Raw genomic sequence first — 22,580 nt, forward strand, 5'->3', positions numbered from 1 at the left:
GAGAGAGAGAGAGAGAGAGAGAGAGAGAGAGAGAGAGAGAGAGAGACAGAACGTGAGGAAGAAAGATCGATAAAAAATAAGGAAGAGAAGGAGAGAGGTAAAAAGTAAAACTAAGTAAAAATAATCTTAAAATAAAAAATTTCATTAATTTGTAAGGTAGTGTAATTTAAAAGATAATTGTTACGCTGTATTGTCCAGAATGATTTTAATTTTTATATTATTTGCAAAAAACAAATTTTTTATTCTTATAGACAGAAAGTGAGAGAGAGAGAGAGAGAGAGAGAGAGAGAGAGAGAGAGAGAGAGAGAGAGAAGAACAAGGAAAAGAAAGATAGAAGAATAAAGGAAGAGGTAGAGAAAAAGGTATATTTAACAATTTAATCTTAGAATCTTAGAATCTTAGAATTCGAATACTCGTAAAAGATTCAATTTTTATAACGAAAAGTATTTATAAGTAATATTTCGAATCTTGCAAGTACTTGTTTGTATATTATTGGGGTTTGTATATTATTGGGTTTGTATATTAAAAATGTGTTAACAAAACTTACATGTTTCAAAACATCTACTTAAATTTTTTGACATATGATAAATGTGTTAAATAAAAATAATGATATTATGTTAATATTTCAATAAAAAAGAAATATAATCTCAATTTTAATTTAAAATAAACTAATTATGTGTACGATTAACTCAAATTTTATGATAGAATAAATATATTCATAAATGTAATAGTATATTTTTAATTCATATAATGTGTAATTTATGCCATTTATTTGTTAAAAATTTTATTTCTTAAAGATTTATTAATGTTACGTTTTGCTTTTGTTAAATAAAATGGCGTTTCACATTCTATTTATTAATGTTAAGTTTATAAATAATACATATTTTAATTTAAAAATAACTTTTTTAATTTTTTTTATAAATACATTGTACTTGCGAAATAATCAATCCCGATTAATTAATTTCAAATCTTACAAATAAATACTTGTTTAAAATACTTTTTATCGTAAAAAATTGCATCTTTTATTACAAGTAGTACTCGAATTCTAAGAATTCAATTGTTAGTTTATACATATTGTTACGTCTTGCATAATGTCCACAATTCCTTTCTTTCGAACAAGGGCTTCAAAATATCTCGAAAAATTCATTTCTCGGTGAAAGTTATATTGCCCACTAAACTTTTTTCTCTTCCTTGAACAAATAGTCTCGGCGCCAACAGGACGGTAAAACCCGAAAAAGAAATTTTCCTAACGAGCCAATAAAACGGGGTAATAAACAATTGAAATTCCATCACGTAACGGAAATTGCAAATCTTTTTTTTTTAATATTTTTATTTCCCCCTTCCTAAAAGTCGGAGGCAGGAACTCAACTTAACCAACCTGGAAAAGCCGAGAAGTATTTTTCGAGATACGCACTACCTTAGTTGGTAAGTTAGATTTAATACGCCGAAAGGCCGTTAAGGCCAAAAATCCAAAAATTCAATTAGATATAAGGGACACGCCCTAGAACCTCCCCCGTATCTCCAAAATCCTACATAAGCCGCAACTCTGATCGCGGCTCGTTCTCTGTCTCTGTGCTCCGCAACTTCTCTGTGCTCTGCAACCTCTCTGTGCTCTGCAACTTCTCTGTGCACTGCAACCATCCTGTGCTCTCCAACCTCTGCAATTACAAGGTTTCTGTCATCCAAAATTCTCACCGTGCTTCCAGGAACCTTCCTAGTGAACAAGTTCTCGAACGTGTTTTTTTTAATCCGAGTGAATGTGTTCCAGCAGACCAGGATCTCCAGTACCAGGACTGTCACCACATCCAAAGTAAGTTGAATTATTTATTTACTTCTGGTTTCCTTCCGTGCTTATCTTCGCAACCCAAATTTAACATCCGTAACTTATATTCATTTAATAGTGAACAACTTAAGAATTAATCGGAAGACGGTTAGACGGCAATGGCGGGAAGCTAGATTCCAAGCACGAAGCCTGTTGGACCAGGCCTATCGAAAATTCCTTCAGTCCATCAACCCGAGCGTCGGAGCTTCACCAACATCCGAAGATAGATCTCACACACCACCGCCGCGAGTCCCAACACCTTACGCACCGTCCCCCGAATTTCCGCCGTGAGACTCAATGCCTCGCATTCTATCCTCCGTTTTCCACCGAACCTCTCCTTCACCCTCGCGAATCTCAACACCTCGCACTCCATCCCCCGTTTTCTGCCAAACCTCCCCTTCACCCTCGCGAATTTCAACGCCTCGCACTCCATCCTCCGTTTTCCGCCGAACCTCTCCTTTACCCTTGCGAGTCTCAACGCCTCGCACTCCATCATCTGTCTTCTCTCTCTCACTTTCGCGGGCCTCGACGCTTCACGTTCCGTGGCCACCTCGCCCACAAATTCCCCCTTCACCAACGAGTTCCACGTCAAGCGTGGAATTCATTGGCGAGGTTCCACCGGTACCGCCGGTACTCTTCGAAGAGGACCTTACGTTCCACGACATCCTTTCCCTATCTCCACCGAGACTCTTCTCCCGGGGGCATTCACCATAAGCTCCGAATTCATTAACTTAACCACACTTTGGGATCATGTAACACGCAACCGACCTGACAACATCCCAATATACATCACTGGTGTTCCTTACCCCTATTTAGTCCCTGTCCGATACTTTTATAGAATGTTTCCACTTTCAACCTTGAGAATCCGCGAACTCAATTGATAATCCCACCGAATCTTCCTTTTATCTCCAACGCATGCACGCACGCACGCACACACGCACGCACGCACGCACACACACACACACACACACACACACACACGCGCGCGCGCGCGCGCGCGCGCGCGCGCGCACACACACACATCGAACTATGTAAAAAAAAAAACACCATTATTGAATGTTAACTATAAGTTATTATTATTATTATTTTTATCCGAATATAATAATTTTTACTTGACTACACTACATTCTTTTTCTATTTATTATACTTCATTAAATTTAATGTTAAAATTAAAATTCGTATATTTCATTTAAAATAAAACCTCAATCATTCCCCCGCTCCAAGGATTGCGCGAGATCCTGTCCCGGGTTAAAGAGATTCGGTTCTCTTAAAGTGATTCGGTCTCGCCGAGACGAGATGAGATTAGCTCAAGTCCGTCTCGGTCTCGATTTGGTCTTAAAATTTTCAGTCTCGTTTTGGTATCGGTTTGGTCTCGACAATGACAATCTCGTCTCGATCTCCGTCTCGAGTCGAGACTCTCGGTCTCGATAATCATAATAAGTATTTTTTCAATTGTTTTTATGCGATTAAACTTAAATTATCCACTATTTTATTAATTAATTAAACTTTTAAATTATTCACTATTTTATTAATTTAATTTGACTACAAAGGGGCAAAGAAATGAAAGCAGAATCAATAAAACAGTTTTTAGAATTTTACAAAAATTATTATGATGAAAAACAAAATGATAGCAATGATTGTACAGAAACAATTGAAACAGACGAAAATGAAATATGTATTGATTCTCTATACACGAAACAAATTAAAACATCAATTCAAGAATTCGAAACGTACATAAATGCGCTAAGAGCATCGAAAGAATATGCAATACTAAATTGGTGAAAACAAAATGAAGCAACATATCCTATTTTATCAATAATGAATAAGAATATTCTAAGGAATTACCGCCACTTTTGTTCAAAAAGATTATTCTCCAAAATAGTTTCACTCTCATTAGTTATCAGAAAACATAGAAATAGATTGAACGGAACATCGGTACGCATTATTTCATGTTTAAATTCTTAGCTGACTTGGAGTCTTAAAAATAAAATTCAAATATTATAATAGTATATAAGTATTAATGATAAAATTAAAATATATTGTAACATATTACACACACACACACACACACACACACACACACACACACACACACACACACACACACACACACACACACACACACACACACACACACACACACACACACACACGTGTATATATATTGTTGCGGCCGTGCAATGTTCCGCTCGGCGCTGCCCCCGAGGAATCAATCAATATTAATCAATGAGAGTTTTAAGTGAGAATCAGCCCTTGGCATGCGTCGTTCTGCGATTGTTTTCACGGCCAGATTCCGCAGCGGTCGGACGCGTTTCTGTGCCGGTGTATCGTTGGCTTAATAAAGAGCGTGTTTTTCTTAAAACAGTGTTCTCCTTTCCGGAAGTTTCACCGAGTACCACGATCGCGAGAACAACGCCGCGAACGCGACAATATACCCATAGTGTTTTTAAAAATTTTATGAACATTTATAATCACATTTGTATATTATGATTATTATTATGTTTAAATAGAAAATTTGTAAGTCGCCATTCCGTCAGAGACATGACTCCGACACATTCCTCGTGCCTGAATTATTATTAATAACATTATTAATGAATAATTATTATTCTCATTAACGAATTAGGATTCATAGGTATTATTAACCTAATAATTTTTTTGATGGTTTTCTTATCTTATATATTATCAGTTATCTTATATATCATAAAATTCGAGAGTCTCGATATCGTCGAGACTCTCGGCACAAAAGGTCTCGTCTCGGTCTCGAATTTGTGCCTTAAGTCTCGTCTCGCCGAGACCGAGACCAGTCTCGATATCGTCCGAAACATTAGGTTCTTTGATCCAAAAACGGATCACCGATCACGTTAGCGCAGGCACGAGTTACAGCGTCATCGTTGATTTGTTACCTTGTGCTCAAAGGGTGCGCTCGACTTACAGGTCACTACCTCAGCGACGATCTGAGAGAACAAAAGCAGTTCCGTCGTCCACCCGAGCGTCCTCTCTCTCTTAAACAATTGACTTTTGCTTTCCTCCGGAGCTCGTAACAATATTATATCGTATTATCACGAATGATTTACACGGTCCTTGCATCGTACACGATGCATCGTTACACGATTTTATGTATTTTTATTTTCAAACATTTCGAAATGTTTTTTATTTTAGCATTTAATTATATGCTTAATTATATACTTCTTTATTTATTTTTATCACATGAATATACACAGAAAAAATTTTTTATTAAAAAGCAGAGAGATACGATCTTAGTATAAATATACATAAAAATATATAAATTAAATTTGAAAAATTTTATTAAAAATAGTTTATAATTAAAAAAGCAAAAATAAAACATAAAAAAGCAGGAAAACAGGTTGAATTTATTTTTAGATGTGCATAATTGAGATTGGAACATATAAAATATCAGCATCTTATAACAAAATAACGGAATATTATAACGCGTTAGATCTTAACATAAATAATATTATTGAAATACAGTAATATTGAAATATTTCGTTAATTGAGTCATAATTAAATATAAAAAATAAATATATTGTATATACGTTGTATTTAACCACGATTACATAATGAATTGCCAAAATTTATGGCATGCCATCAAAAACTTCTTTTATATGAAAAAAGTATTAGGAGAAAGATATATTCATTATGATTATTAAATACAACGCATATACAATGTACTTATTTTTTATGTACTTATTTTTTGATTAATCAAATATTTCAATATTACATTATTTTAACATTATTTATGTTGATATCTAACAAATATTATAATATTTCGTTATGGATTTGATATTTTGTAATATATATATATATATATATATATATATATCTCCTAAGTTAATCTGAAAAAAAAACATAATTAATAAATTTTTATCTAATTAATATACGAGGGTAATCTGAAAAGTTTTGAGCCTTAACATGACGTTACTCACGAAGATGACGTTACTCAAAACCATTCTAGTACTACTATAGTATATGCTTTGAAAGACTTTTGTGAAAATTTCAGCCATTTTGGATGCTCAGTTGTTATTTGACAGTCGTTTGTGCCAGTTGATGTCAGTGTTTTTGTAAAAATGGAAAAAATTGAATATCGTGCCGTGATTAAATTCTTACATTTGAAAGACAATACGCCTGCGCAAATTAAAATCGAGTTGGACACTGTTTACGGGGACCCATCATTTACCACCGTAAAAAGATGGGCAGCTGAATTTAAACATGATCATATCAGCTTGGTTGATGATGAGTGTTCGAGACGGCCAAAAACTGCGATCACCGCTGATAACATCGAAAATGTTCATCAAATGATACTGAACGACCGTCGAATCAAGGTTAGAGAGATAGCAGAGGCTATGGACATATCGAAAGAACGCGTTTGTCATATATTGACTGAAGAATTGGATATGCGCAAACTATCCGCGCGTTGGGTGCCGCGCTTGTTCACTTTGGACCAAAAACGAATTCGAATGAACATTTCCAAGGCCCTATTGGAGCGGTTCAAGCGAAACGAGTCAGATTTTTTGCGTCGATTCATAACTATAGATGAAATTTGGATCCACCACTACACTCCAGAGACAAAAGAACAGTCAAAACAGTGGACTGCAAAGGATGAACCTGCTCCGAAAAAGGTGAAGACGATTCCATCAGCTGGGAAAGTAATGGCGACTGTTTTTTGAGATAGTCACGGAATTATGTGTATCGACTATCTTGAAAAAGGTAAAACAATAACGGGAGCGTATTACGCATCATTACTTGATAAGCTGAAGGCAGAAATTGCAAAAAAATTGGCCTCATTTGAAGAAGAAGAAAGTGCTGTTCCATCAAGACCTGCTCACATTTCGGCGGTCGCCATGGCCAAAATTCACGAAACTGCACTTCGAATTGGTTGAGCATCTACTGTATTCACCAGATGGCTCCCAGCGATTTTTTCCTGTTTCCTAAGCTTAAAGTTTCGCTTGGAGGACAGAGATTTTCATCGAACGAGAAGATCATCGCATACGTAAACGCTTATTTTGCGGAGCAAGACGCCAACTACTATTTGGAGGGGTTAAAGAGGTTAGAGTATCGATGGGAAAAGTATCGACTTAAAAGGAGGTTATGTTGAAAAATAAAACTATATTTGACCGAAAAAATACTTGTTTCTATATTAGGCTCAAAACTTTTCAGACTACCCTTGTATATTACAAAATATCAATATTAAATAATGAAATATTACAATATTTGTTATGGATATATATATATATATATATATATATATATCCATATATCGGCTGTTCAGCGCTGTATAACGGCTGCCACAACATTGAAAGATATCGGCGCTGTATAACGGCTGCCATTGAAAAGTACCGGCTGCTATTAGCATTGATTTTGATTATCTATCCGTAGTATGGAAATGTCTGTACACTGTTACGTGCGAGTCGCGACGTAATGTGTAGAGGAATTAAGAATTCAGAGAATTCATAGGATTGTTGTAAGGTTGAATTTTATTTCTCGCACACGATACACTTGACGAGATTGCGATGTTTTTCCTTCGAGTTTTTGACGAGAACTACTTTCGTGTTCAGGAAGGATCTTCGTCCAAGATGAGGTATTTTGCTGACGTAATAACCAATAACGCGACGCGTTTTGATGCAAGAATATAACGGTTGGGACGGTTTTCTAAAAGGAGAAAACTACATGAGAATTTTGGAAAACGTGATGATGTGTTATGAGTTGTTTGGACAGGACTAAAGTGAAAGTGTGTCGGAAGAGGAAAAAAGGAAGGGATGTCCTGAATTACCTAAATAATAACGCGATACTTAAAATTTGTTCGACAAAGGGGAACAAAAAAAAATAATAGTTTTCAAATCCCGAGTTTCGGCACGTAACACCTCTCCCCTTAAATTGAAGATCCTTCTTGATATACCGTAAAATACATTCGGGTTTCATAGATATAATTATAATCAATTTGCGTAGCTTAATAATAATAATCTGAACGTGACAGTATGATGGTTTAAAATTACAATTATAACATATCGACACACACACTAAGTTAATTACTTAATAGTTTAATATAATCATACGCAGATATTACTTATATATATATATATAAGTAATACTTTCACTTTATATATATATATATATATATATATACGTGACTTACAATTAGCGTTAAGTTAGATTTGAAAGTCGATCATTTCGAGAATGAGATCGGCGTGTCTCTGTATTTCTTTTGGGTTTAAAAATTAAATTATCTTGGGAGGGTTCATTATATTCAGTAGGAATCGCAGTAAATGTAACTACTTGTCGATTATTATCTTGCAGATGCGTGTTAACATTATTATTGAAACATTTGTAGAAATATTGAGTACAACCTTCTTTTGGTACGCAACAGACTTTAATAATGTGAATGATTTTGCTTATTAATGAACATTTCCCTATTATATACAAAATAACTAGACCGACAATGGTATATAATATATAATAAAACCAACTAGTTACCTTTCGATAAAACATTTCTGTTCGATGATGTTTACCTAATTCCTCCGCTTCTCTATAAATTTTGTCTAAAGCAGTGCTCGCTGTTTTTAAATGGACGTCTAAATTAGGAGTTTTACCAATATTTAATAAAGGGAGATCTGAAATGTTTACATTATGTTTCTTAAGGTCTTCGCATAATTTGCTCGTATTAAGTTTAACATTAGGTATGAAGTCTTTTTCAATGGTATTAATAATTCCCTTTTTTCGACTTCGTAACAGAGCATTATCTGAAATGGCATCGCAATTCGCCGATAATTTAATAAGTCCGGTAGAGAATAATTGGGTTTGTCGTGGTTTGTTATCTTCGCACAAAATATGAAGAGTTTCATTACAAAGAGCAGTGTATAGCCATGAGTTTGTAGTTTTTAATTGATACCAAACTGTGTTGTGAATTCTCATTACTCGGATATCGCATTCTTTTAGTATGCTTTCTAATCTAGCTGATCTTAATAATTCAGATTCACAGTTATAAATCGCCGAAATTTGATATAATAAATCCGTTTGTTTGCAAATCATCACATTATTAATGTTGTACCCCGGATGGGCTACAACGTTAATTTTAGAGATAGTCGGGTTCGTTAAGCCTAAGGAGTTAGGACTCCGAGCAGGATCAAAAGAATGGAAGGAAATCTTCTTGAAATCACTAACATGCTTTCTTTATGTTATTTGGTTTATTTAACAATTGCACAATTTCTTGGATTTAATATTGCTTATTTTATTTCTTTCACACACGGTTAAACGTCGGCGGGCGCGTATCGCGTTACTCTGGCGGCCGTCGACCGAGTATGTCACCTGAGACGTTGATAGTACGGCTCGCGTGAACTTCGCTGTACTCGTGTAATATCTCTTATAATTGATAATTATAATAACGATTCCGAACGACACGTTATGCTTGATTGATTCCCGACTCTATCTATTCCGCCTTGTGTAACCGGTTATATAGTCTGATCGATGCCTGGTCAGCATTCTGATCGATTGCGTCGATCGGTTGCGTGATATTGATTAATCAATATTACGCTCGGTTTGATCATCAAGTTTAGGAATTTGCTGATAGGCTTTTTCGCAATGTTCTCGCGATGCATTTCTGCGGTCTTTCGAAAGACTGGTCGCGATTTCGGCGGTCACACATTTGTGTCATCTTTCGAAAGACTTTTCGAGGTTCATGCGACCTAATTTTGTTGCCATGCGGACTACTTTTATTATTGGTTGTAGACCTGGCTACAACATTAATTTTCTTACATTTAGATACATTATGCTCCGTTAGATGAGTATACAGTTGTTTATCGGATCTAATACCTAGGTAAGTATAAATTGGATTTATGAACGCATAAATACTCCTTTCGCCCTGCTTGATTGGTAGTGGGATTGTGTGATATAAGGTGAAATCTTTTTGTTCGATTAACGGCATTTCTATTACATAAATTAATCGATGATTTTTATAAAATACGTTTACATCGCTAACATCTATTAGATTAGTAAATTCCAAGGCTACAGGCAATCGCTTATCATCTAACGCATATCGGGTCGCTTTTAAATTATTGAACAATTCTTTTGATGTGAGTATTTTTGGATGAATCAAGTCTCGACGTGCTAATAATATGGCGTCTGTTAATACTCCTAATTCTAATTCGTATTCAAGCATCATTTCCGAACACTTCATAAGATATGAATTAATTTTGGTATTTAACTGTACATCAGATAACGTTTTCGTGTTCTTTAAAATTTCTTTATTAAGAGTATTTAAGTTAAAATCTACTTCTTTATATTTTTGTTTGCTTGCTTGTAAAAGCATTTGAAAAATTACCAATAGCAGACTGAATAATAGTTATTTGTTTTTTATATAGATTTGTTAGTTGTCGTGAGTTATTATATACGAGATCTATTTGTTCATTATAATAATCTGCATCGGATGAATCTAATGTACCAAAAAGAATTTTCGCTATTTGACCAACAAAATCAAAAACTCCTCGTTTGGATCTGCGCTTGAATTCGTTTACATCATCGGCTCGTCCTATTAAATCGTTAATGGTTTCTCTATCAATTTTTAAACTTGCTATTTTACGTTTTAAGCGCTGTAATTCTTGCGCTCCCGAGCATGTTGTACCACGCTCGAAGTTATATGTAATGTAACACAAAAGATCTATCTTATTAGTATAAAATTTTAATATTTCTTCTTTTTCTTCTAATGGCGCAAGGTTTACATAATTTACAAATTTCCAATGGTCTCTAAAAATATGTAGTTCTCCTAAATTTTCGAAATAAATCCCTGCTAATTTCTTTAGCGATTGATTAACGAAGAGGTTTGTTTCCGAATACCATCCTTATCATCCTGCAAAGAGAAATTAGCGCGTTTCAATTTATTGACATGTAAGATTTGATTACGTCTACCTCTTTTAATTTCATAATTAACATCGTTTATTCGATGCAAAACTTCGAATGGACCATCGTACTGATCCGATTAATTTTTTACTGCCTGTTCTAACTGTCTCGTGGAGTACGTAAACATAGTCTCCAGAATCTAGTATTAAAGGTTTTACGCGTTTGTCATAATATTGTTTAACCGATTCTTTAGCTTTTTGGAGATTTTCCGCTGCGTGTTTTTTCAAATAAGTTAGTCTGTCAACTAAATCTACGAGAAATTCTCTATGTGTTATTCCTCGTCGTGGCTCAACAAGAGTAATCGTAATCGAAGGTAATCGTTTGCGATCAAATATTAATTCATAAGGAGATATCTTTATACTTTCATGATACGAGGTATTATATGAGAACATGCGGCGTCTAGAAACGAATCCCAATTATTCTGATGCTCATTAATATAAGGTTTTAAGTATTCGGCTAATACATGATGAGAACGTTCCAATGATCCATTTGATTGTGGATGATAAACGCTAGTTTTGATTTGTTTTATTTTAAAAATTCTGCTAACTTCTTTCATTATTTCTCCGGATATGTTACTACCTTGATCGGACAACAATTCTGCAGGTGAACCAAAAGTATAAATAAATTTATTAATTATTATATTAGCTATCGTTGTACTATTAGTATCTGATAATGGATATGCTGTGCAAAACTTTGTCAACTGATCCTGCGTCGTCAATATATATTTATTCCCAGTTTCTGTTTCCGATAGGGGTCCTACAATATCTATCGCAACTTTTTGAAATGCCTCGCTTGACGTGTCTGTAATTAACATAGGAGCTTTCGTCTTTTCGCGGACTAATTTTCGGAAAGTTTTTGGCAATCGTGACAAGCTTTTATATATTTTTTCACGTTTTGTTTCATACCATCCCATGAATAATATTGTTGAATTCGTTTTAATGTTTTCGTGACGCCTTTATGACCACTGATTTTTGAATTGTATAATTCTTTGAGTATATCTTGTTTTGTATTCGGATCAGTAATTTCTTTAGGTACGGATTCTAATAAAAATGCTTTAATTGGTGTGTCTTTAAATATATATTTAATCATTTGAGTGATTCTTGCTTTATTTGTAATATCTCCTATCGGAACTATTGATATTATCGTTTGATTATTCAACATAGCATATTCTTTTAATTTAATTAAACACTCGAATATAGTTTCTAGATTTACAAGTGCCTGTTCATTTTCTCGTGTAATAAGATGTATCTCGGTTGAGCGTTTCTTTTTTATTACGTTAATATCTCCTGGTATTAGTGTTATATTTTTCGCTCTGTTTCCGTCAATTTTTGATAGTGTAATTTTAATTTTGGGGAAAGGATCGCTTCTTTTACTAATAATCCTTTTATGTTGCCTGAAGTCTGAGGAATTATATTATTTGTCTTCCATGAATCATTTAATGCATGTTATAGAAATAAACTATAACTAGGATTTACGTGATTGCTACTCGAAGCTTTACTTTGTAAGGCTGATATTTGCGGTATTCGAGAAAGAGCGTCTGCATTAGTGTTTTGTTTTCCTTCTTTGTATAAAATTTCGTAGTCATATTCTTCTAATTTTAATCTCCATGGATCTTTAACGTTAAAAAGCCAAATCAATGATTTATGATCGGTTATTATTTTAAACTTTTTGCCGTACAAATATGGTCGAAAGTTTTGTAGCCCACACGATGGCTAAAAGTTCTTTTTCTGTGGTATCGTAATTACGTTCTGCTTTGTTAAGTGTCCGGGAAGCGTAAGTAATAGGAAGATCGTATCCATCTTTACCCTGTGATAGAACCGCGCCAATTCCTTCGTCGCTCGCGTCTGTAGTTAATATGAATTCCTTATTAAAATCCGGGTATTGTAATATAGGTTCGTTCAACAGTAATTCTTTGATTTTTCGAAATTTATTTGTTGTTGCATTTCCCATTTGAATGATATATTTTTTCTAAAAAGTGCTGTAAAAGGTTAGGTAATTGCACTAAAATTTTTTATGAAATGTCGATAATCCTACAAGGTCTAAAAACTGTCTGAGTTCTTTATGGTTTTTCGGGACGGGATATTCTTTTACCGCTTTTATTTTTTCTGGGTTAGGTTTCACGTCGTTTTCAGAAATTATATGACCTAGATAAAGCAATTCCTTTTTGAAGAATTCGCTTGTCCGGTTGTAGACTAAGACCGGCTTCTCTTAATCGTTTAAAGAGTTGAATAAGTTTTTCAGTATGCTCTTTCAATGATTCCGCATAAATGACAATATCGTCTAAATAAACAAAACAAATGTTTCCTTGTAAACCCGTTAAAACGTTGCCCATTAGTCTTTGGAATGTCGCGGGAGCATTCTTTAAACCGAAGGACATTTTTTTATATTCATAATGACCATTAGGTGTACTGAAGGCGATTTTAATTGAGTCTTGTGGATTCATAGGAATTTGGTGAAAACCCGAAGCTAAGTCGAAACATGAAAAGTATCTGGCTTTACCTAGTTGGTCAAGAATGTCCGTTATGTTTGGCAAAGGGTATGCGTCCCCGACTGTTTTTTTGTTTAGTTTACGGAAATCTATTACCAATCTCCATCTTTTGTTACCATCAGCGTCGGGTATTTTCGGTACTACCCATAACGGAGAATTAAACGGAGAAAGTGAAGGCTGAATAATATCTTGATAATATCAAGCAGTTTATTTACTTGTTGTTTTATTTCCTCTTTATGAACAGGAGGGTATCTATATTGTTTTACAACTATCGGAGTGTCATCTGTGGTGAAAATGGAATGTGTAATTCTATTTGTACCTTTTAGTTTATCTCCCTGTAAATAAAATATATCATTATAATTTTCGATAACTGGTAGTATAGAGAGCTTTTCTTCTTTATTTAAGTGTTCTAGTCGTAAATTTTTTTTCAATATTTTCAATCTATCCGTTAAATTATTTGAGATAACCGAATCTATAGAATATGGGGCTGTCCCTCGGGCTCGTGTCGATTAACACTGCTCTACATTAATTGTGGGTCTCGATGTTAATTTCTTCTTCCGTTGTATTAATTACATACGTACGAGTTTCATTATTAGTTACTTTTACAATATTATTTATAAGGAAAATATCACGCAAAATTTCTTGTTGATTTATTGATCCGTTTTCGATATTATTTTGTTTTGTTTTAATTGTGCATAAACATGCTTCTAGTTGGTAGGGTTACTATATTATTAAATTCTAATGGATATATTTTATTATTTCTGATTGTAACGGTTCGCTTTTCAAAATCTATTTTTGCATTTTCCTGCCGTAAAAAGGTTGACCCTATAATTCTCTGTTCTTTTAATGGAAATTTGCTAGGTACTACGTGAAATTCATGAACTCCGTTTTCTGAGTTTAAGTATACTGTCCCAAGAGTTTGTTGCTTTTCTTCTGTTATGCCTTGAATTTCAACTTTGTTATCCTGATATACTAACGTGTCGCGAAGTAAAGAGCTTGCTTTAATAATATTAATATCAGCGCCCGTATCTAACAAGAATTGATCTGATGGATTTGTGAGTTCGTTGAAGGGGACAGTGATAAAGAAGATTTCGGGAGGTTGTTCGGATTGTGTACGTTCTTGCGTTGTTTCTATTATGTGGATTGGATTCGCGCGACTCGTTAATTGGCTTAAGCGTTGTGTGCTCTTCGCTTGGCCTTGGTAGTTTAAATGCGAATTATTAGATTGATTGCCGTTATAGTGATAATTATTTGGTGAGTTGATAGAGTTATTTCGATTATTATAATTTCGTCTACTATTTTCTTGATAACTATTAGTTTGTGTATTACTATTATTATTATTAAATCTGGATCTTGAATTATTGTCAAAGTTTTGCACAGTATTAAATTCGTGATTATTATAGCGATAGTTATTGTGTGGAAAATTTGAGTTTGTATTTCGGTTTTGCATATTAAAATATTTTTTCCTGCATTCGTTTTCGGAATGACCGATCTTTTTACAATAATTGCAAGTTACATAATTTGATTGATTGTGATTATTAAATTTAAGTTCTGTCTGTATTCTGTCTGTATGATATTGAGATTTTCTAACAAATCTAACAGTACTTTCTATCGCATCTTCTAAAGTATTAAATTTTTGCACTAAAAGATGTTGCCCTATATGTCTATGCAATCCACCTATAAAATGATCTATTAGTTTATTAGTAGCAAATACTTTTAGTCCTGTTCTTGCCGTCGGATCAGGGTAGTTAGAAATCGCGACAATCATTTCAGAATTTAATTTTCTTACTTTATTAATGTTTTCCTCCAAGGATTCATTCCTATGCTGTCTGAGATTATTTATTTCCAATTCCCAATTATCAAAAGATTTGAAATTACCGAATTCTTTTTCTAACGCGCTACATAATTCGTCGGGATTCGTTATGATATATATTGACCTAATTAACCCAGCGTCTCCTGTTAATTTAGTTTGTAAAACAGCTCTAAAGAAAAATAATCTTTCTTCTGGTTCAGTTAATTCGAGGACTTCTTTAAAGTCAGATGTGAATTGATGTACCGGAACATTCGTATCATTAAAGATCGGCAAGAGTGATAAGCTATGACGAATAGAAAAATAACTATTGCTTGTCGAAGTAGAAGATCTTCGATTTTGTTGGTCACGGGTATGGCTTGGTTCATCCATAATGTATACTAGTGATGACGCTCGATCGTTCGTAATTGTCGGTTTTTCTTTCAAAGATATAGCGGACTCGAAACTATTATTTATAGAGCTACTTTCGGAACTATCTGTATTATAGTGCGCTTTGGAATTTCTATAACTCATATGACTTCGTAAGACTTACAGTAACAGCAGAACGTAACACGTGGTTATCCGGGAAATATTCATCGCTAATGCAGAATCTCGTCGTTCGATGAGGTTGTTCAGAATGCCGTCGTTCAATGAAGTCCTTTTTACGTGTCGGTTGTCTACGGAGTCTCGTCGTTGCCGTCGGCGTTGTCTCGAAAGGATTTGTTTTCGTTCCGGGATGTCTCGTGGTCCTTTTCCGCGCGAAACTGCGGGGTTTCCGTCTGCGACGTATCGGCTCCTTAATGCCTTTTACCTCAAGTGATTTTTTTTTTTTGCTTTTATGCCACAATTCAGGGTTTCATCGGACTATAGGTAGCCAAATCGTACAATTATGAGGAATAATCGTGCCTATTGTCGCCTTCGTCAAGTGGGAACAATAATCGTCAACCAGACTTTAATCTTCTACTAGATTGCGAAGTTTTCTCGATTTTAATCTTGATTGACTGTGTTCTCTTCCTTCGTGCTTTGTTTCGTTGACTCAGTCTTGTTGGCAAAACAGAGGGGTTGGTAGATGCTTCAACCTTCTTAAATGGTTCGGTACCGCTGCCACCAGTTGATACGTGTGAGTCGCGACGTAATGTGTAGAGGAATTAAGAATTCAGAGAATTCATAGGATTGTTGTAAGGTTGAATTTTATTTCTCGCACACGATACACTTGATGACATTGCGATGTTTTTCCTTCGAGTTTTTGACGAGAACTACTTTCGTGTTCAGGAAGAATCTTCGTCCAAAACGAGGTAGGCGGTATTTTGCTGACGTAATAACCAATAACGCGACGCGTTTTGATGCAAGAATATAACGGTTGGGACGGTTTTCTAAAAGAGGAAAACTACGTGAGAATTTTGGAAAACGTGATGATTTGTTATGAGTTGTTTGGACAGGACTAAAGTGAAAGTGTGTCGGAAGAGGAAAAAAGGAAGGGATGTCCTGAATTACCTAAATAACGCGATACTTAAAATTTGTTCGACAAAGGGGAACAAAAAAAAATAATAGTTTTCAAATCCCGAGTTTCGGCACGTAACAACACTCAAAGAATCTCATGACTTTAATGCCAAAAGAGAATGGTATCATTGTTCGCAGTGAATGATTGACAGATGTACATATGGACCATTTCCAACATCTTTTACGAAGTTGTTCAGAATACGCCTGTGGAAACATGGCGAATACAATTACCTGATACCATACAAACTATACTGATAGATAAAAAACATATACAAATACTATATTCATCTCAATATAGTAATGTTTATTAGATGGACATGTAGTTGGATTGGATATGTAGTTTTATTATGATAGAAAAAATATTTATATATGAATTTATTAGGTGTACAAAAAAGTTCTGAGATTTAGATTTCATACAACCGAAATAACAATTTAAATTTTATATATCTTCCCGCTCTTTTGCGGTTTTAAAGCATTGACATTTGGCCTTCTAAAATGCCATACGGTTTGGCGTTTAATGCACATAACCTCAAAAATCAGTAATGTTCACGATGGCAATAACAAAAGAGCATATTCGATTTTCCATCCACTTCGCGTTTCATCTGAAGAAAAATACTGCTGAAGCCACTGCAATGATTTGTGCTGCATATGGAGAGAACGTTGTAAGTCATACTACATGTAAAAGATGCTATCAAAAATTTCGCCAAGAAGATTTCAGTCTTGAAGATGAACCGCATGCTGGACGCCCTCAAAGGTTGAAACGGACGAATTGCAAGCACTGCTGGATATAAACTCTGCGCAAACTGAAAAGGAGCTTGCAGAACAGCTTGACGTTACGCAGCAAACCATTTCCGTACGTTTACATACGATGGGAAAGGTTCAGAAGGAAGGCAGATGGGTTCCGCATGAATTGTCCGAAGACAACAAAAATCGTCGGCGTGACATTGCACTCACTTTGCTTTCAAAGTTCCGGAAAAAAGATTTTCTGCACAAAATTATTACAGGCGATGAAAAGTGGATTCTTTATGATAACCCTAAACGTAGAAAATCATGGGTTGACCCTGGTCAACCTTCGACATTGACGCCAAAGCCCAATATCCACGCCAAGAAGGTTTTGCTCTGTATCTGATGGGATTGAAAAGGTGTGTTGTATTACGAGTTGTTACAACCGGATGAAACAATCACGGCAGATCGCTACCAACAACAATTGACCAATTTGAGCGATGCATTAGAAGAAAAGAGGCCATTTACTGGCCAAGGACGTCGTAAAGTGATCTTGCTTCATGACAATGCTCGACCACATGTTGCGAAAGCGACTCAGGACCATATCTTTGCGTTAGGCTGGGAACTTCTCCCGCACGCGGCGTATAACCCAGACATGACGCCTTCCGATTACTACCTCCGGTCGCTGCAGCATCATTTGGCTGATACACATTTCGTGAGATTTGAAGAGATACGAAAATGCATTGATGACTTTATCGCTTCGAAGCTGTTGAGCTTCTAGGAATTCGTCAAGGAATTCACAAGCTACCCGAAAGATGGCAAAAGGTCGTTGATGCAAACGGGGAATATTTCTCTGATTAATGTTTTTTTGTTTGTTTTTGAATAAAAATTGAATTTAAAAAAAAAGCTCAGAACTTTTTTGTACACCTAATATGTATGATTCTTTAAATAATAAAACTTTACATAAACATCATGAACAATTTTTAAAAAATTATTTCCAATATATGATTTTCAGAAACGTCCTGTCAAATTTCCTATTGTACAACGTCAACCGAACTAGTGATGTTCGCTATAACTTTTGCACTTTCATTATTATTTAATATTAAACCCGATAAAGTAAAATATGATCAAGTTGATGCGTTCTCATTTGATATTCATTTGAAATTCTTGAAACAAATGTAATTGAGTATTTTCCACAAAATCCACAGAATGTTGCTCAAAAAGTACTTCCATTACCAGTAATACGAGCGAGAGAAGTTGAAGCAATTCGTATACGAACAATAAGTCAATACGAAACGGAACAGCAGAATCGATTAAAAAGATATCGCGATGTTTATGCTACTAAAGCTACAAGAATTAAATAAAATACAGTCAATGTTTCAAAGTACAATAAAGAAAAGACATTTATCGCAAAGCATTTCTAAAGAAATATAATTATTTACGCAAATTAATAATATTCAAACTGAACAAAATAAAAATGAGTGTTCTCAATATAAAGATCAACATTTATATCCACAGATTTTACAGTTAATGCAAAATGTTTTAAACAATGTGGAAGTACTAGTCAATAATGTTCAGACTGAAAGAAAAATAATTAAATGTTCTCAGAATAAGGAAAATCAAGAAAATTTAGAAAATAATCTTACTAAAAAACGTCATCGATATCTACAGAATTTAGAAAATAATCATGCAAAAAATGTCGTTGATACGAGCAGAACTTAGAAAATAATCGTATTACAAATGTATCGATACAAAAATGATTTAGAAAATAATCGCGCAAAAAAACGAATATGTTATTTAAAAAATTTCCAGCACAAACAAAATAGACAAAAAGAAGTAAATTATGATCGTATGATTATATAATAAACGATATTATGAAAAAAAAAGAATTGAAATCCACTCTTGTTAGAAGTAATCGATGTTGCCAAAAATATCAAAAAATAGTGAAAAGTTTTTGTCATGAAATAATATTAAATTTCATAATCCTAAAGATATTGAGGAGATTTATAACAAACTTGATATTAAAAATCATGTTGAAAAACGGTTAGAAGCCGAAAAAATTGTTTGTTGTATGCATATTCGAGACAATTATATCCGCAGTATGTATAAAATGTTAGATGTACTAAAAAAGAAATCAGAAGTTTGAGTCTAGCTCTTAAATGTAAAACAATTAATGTTAAATTAGTTGCATTTTGTGGCAAATCGAGGCTGTTACGTCGCAGGCGAGACGTGCTACGCGTGGAGCGAGTCTGCTCGCACTGGGCTGCGTGTTGGTTTTTTGCAAAATAACTTGACCGGATTACTGATATAAATTGCGGTTGTATAATCCGTATAGAAAAGTCGATAGTCTCCTGGAAAAGACGATATCATGCGGTCCTATCTCTGCGTCTACGTCAATGACGGTAGGATTCGGTAAATCGTAAAAAGAAGTACTTTCTTCGCGTAAATATTCCAGAAATGCCACGAATGCCTCGGAGCAGGGATCGCAGTCGGTTACCTCGCGCCAAATAGCCAATCCAGTGCCGCAAGAATTGCAAAGCCTTTCTTCTCGAGTAGTCCCAACGTTAATATAATGTCTTAAGATAGCGGTGAATTGTTGATCGAAATTATACTGGGATTTACACTCTAGGCATATAAGACTGGCGGAATTTGTATCGGTAGCTATACCGACAAGACCATAACCGAATTCGACTACACACCGAGAGATACTTATTTGGTCGTTAAAGACGGCGGCTGGATGTGTTCTTTCCTGACGCGAGCTTTCCGATCGTCCTCTGCACATAACGCGTTTCACGAACAAGAAATGAAAATTCACTTACCTTTCGTTGGCCCGGTTCCTGGATTCGGGCTTCCGATTCTCGTTGTCGGCCTGGCGGATCTCGGGATGCACACTAGGATGCGGCGTTGCTGGATTCGGAGGACTTGGAGCCCACAGGCTGTTCTCGAAATACGCTTCGTATTCCGGCTGGTAGGTTTCTTCACACCCGAGCAATTCACTCAAATCACCGGTGAGCGCGGATTTAATTTCGTATAAGGCGCGGCGAATTGCACGCTGACGTCCGGCACGGTTTTTACGATTCTTAGGCATCGGGAGTGACCATGAAGGGAAAATACTACTTCCCTTACAAGTTACGAGTATTAAATTGAACTTTCTAACGCGATGACAATCTGTAACCCTCTGTGGAGAGTAGTGCGGGTGGACGCACAACTTGCTAGCCAAGAGGCGGGACAGGTTATCAGATATTTCGTAATTTGACGGTTTAAAAGTGCGTGAGAAGCGATACCTCTCTTGGGGGTAGTGCGGGTGGACGCACAACCTGCTAACCAAGAGACCAAGCACGGCCTCTCTGGACGCTTGCGTTTGATTGAATTGCGCGTGGTCACTCTACCTCGCGAACTCTGTCGATTGTACGTTTCGCTAGGAGGGGTGGAAGGGTTTGGATTTATTAATTATTTAACACTGATCACTTTTCACTTATATATATATATTGTAGAATATTCAGATACAAGATTAATACAGAGATTGATTAAATTGAAAACGCTTTTACAGTTAAGTTTAAATTGAATGATGTTAATAAAATTGGAATTGATTCGAATTTATTTCTTAACACTAGAATTGGAATTGATTTGAGTTAACACTTAGAATTGGAATTGATTCGAAATTATTCTCTTAGCACTAGAATTGGAATTAGTTTGAAGTTATTTCCTACTACTAGAATTGGAATTGATTTCTCTTAACACTAGAAATTGAATTGGAAGAGGGAGTTCACGGACTGCAGGTCCTCTCCAGTCGTATTCGCGGGATGAACTGAATGCAGTCGGCCGTGCACTGATGTGCTTCGATTCGGCGGCTCGAAACTGCGGCGACGCTATGGTGGGGTGCGCGCCCAATGTGGGAAACGCTGGCGGTGGGAGTGCGGCGCTCGCGTGGGAGGCCAGAGAATTGCCCTGGTGGGGCTCGCGGTGGCCTAGGGACGTATCACGTCTATTCCTTGTTCCGTGCTATACAAAAATTATCTCTATAAATTTGAAAGGAGTAACATTTTTACCATAGGGCATAAAATTATTAATTTATTCGTTTATTCTGACGCGACAGACGTGACAAGGCATACAACTTTGTCCGAAAATTATTTTAACGATTCTATGTATCGTAATATTACTTTATCACAATCTGTGGACTTAAAAGATCAAAATACATATGTATTATCTTTAATGAAAGAATAAACATGATCATACAGAGATCCTGTACCAACATCAATATTTCTTGACAATAAATTTCGGGGAATGCTTGATTTTATTTGTTCCAAAGATCATCCGATCGGAGAAATAACACATTACTTTTGACGACGAGAATATCACGGTAGAGGTATTCAACATTTTCATTTATTACTTTGATTTAAAAATGTACCAATTATTGGTACATTTTGGAACATATTGATACATATTGGAATCTTCTCCAGAAGAAGTGTCTACATTTATTTTACAACATATAACTTGTAAATTGCCAGATAAAAATATTTCACCATTATTATACAGACGAGTCAACACATATCAATAACACAAACATAATGATTATTGTCTTCGTTCTAAGAAAGTAGGACGTAAAGTTATTCGTATGTTTCGGTTTTCCGAGTTTTGTCACAGAAGTATTTGTTATGAGAGATGTCGTAAGTTCAATAGCAGGTAGGAAACAATTAAAACATAAAACATAAAAATAGGCTTTTGACCTTCCTCGAACTGATACCGAAATTGGTATAAATGATTATAATTTCATTCTTCTTACCGCGTGGGAAGGAAACATGGATATACAATTTATAGGTAAAAAATCATATTTACTTTTTATGTTAGTATATGAATAAAGGCAGGAAAATGTGAATTATCTGATACTGTCCTTAATAATAAAAATAATAAAAACAAATCGATGGCGAGCTATCTTTGGAATATTGCACTTCATGAATAATAGGAAATGTGGAGCTTTTGAAGCTGCTGATACATTGTTGTATCAGTATTCCGTTATATCCAACGGACTGATCCAAATACGACTGTTAGGTGGTTAGATGTTAATCAGATACAGAAAAATCAAAAGCTATAAGGAAATTAAAATTCTTGATAAAGATTCTACAGACATATTTTATCCATCTTTAATAGATAATCATTATCCAGAGAGACCAGAAGAATTAGAATCGATGTCATTATATATATATATATATATATATATGAATTTGCACAGTAGTTTGACATTATGAAAATAAAACCACAAAATAAAAAAATTGAGTTTTTTAAGATGGCTAATGGTCGTTATCGTCGTCTTAACGACGATAGCGTGGATATCTTATTAATCACTATAGATA

At 35.0% G+C, this 22,580-nt stretch overlaps 1 long non-coding RNA gene across 1 annotated transcript; it reads left to right on the forward strand.

Moving 5' to 3' along the window:
* The first annotated feature begins 256 nt into the window (after positions 1–256).
* LOC148937186 (uncharacterized) lies at positions 257–2,838 on the forward strand. The gene is made up of 3 exons (XR_016138641.1): positions 257–362; positions 1,772–1,810; positions 1,902–2,838. It is a non-coding gene; the product is annotated as an uncharacterized LOC148937186 (long non-coding RNA).
* Positions 2,839–22,580: the final 19,742 nt, after the last annotated feature.

Source organism: Pogonomyrmex barbatus, unplaced genomic scaffold (genome assembly GCF_055798465.1).
Source record: "Pogonomyrmex barbatus isolate J1 unplaced genomic scaffold, ASM5579846v1 scaffold16, whole genome shotgun sequence".
NCBI classification, from domain to species: Eukaryota; Metazoa; Arthropoda; class Insecta; order Hymenoptera; family Formicidae; genus Pogonomyrmex; species Pogonomyrmex barbatus.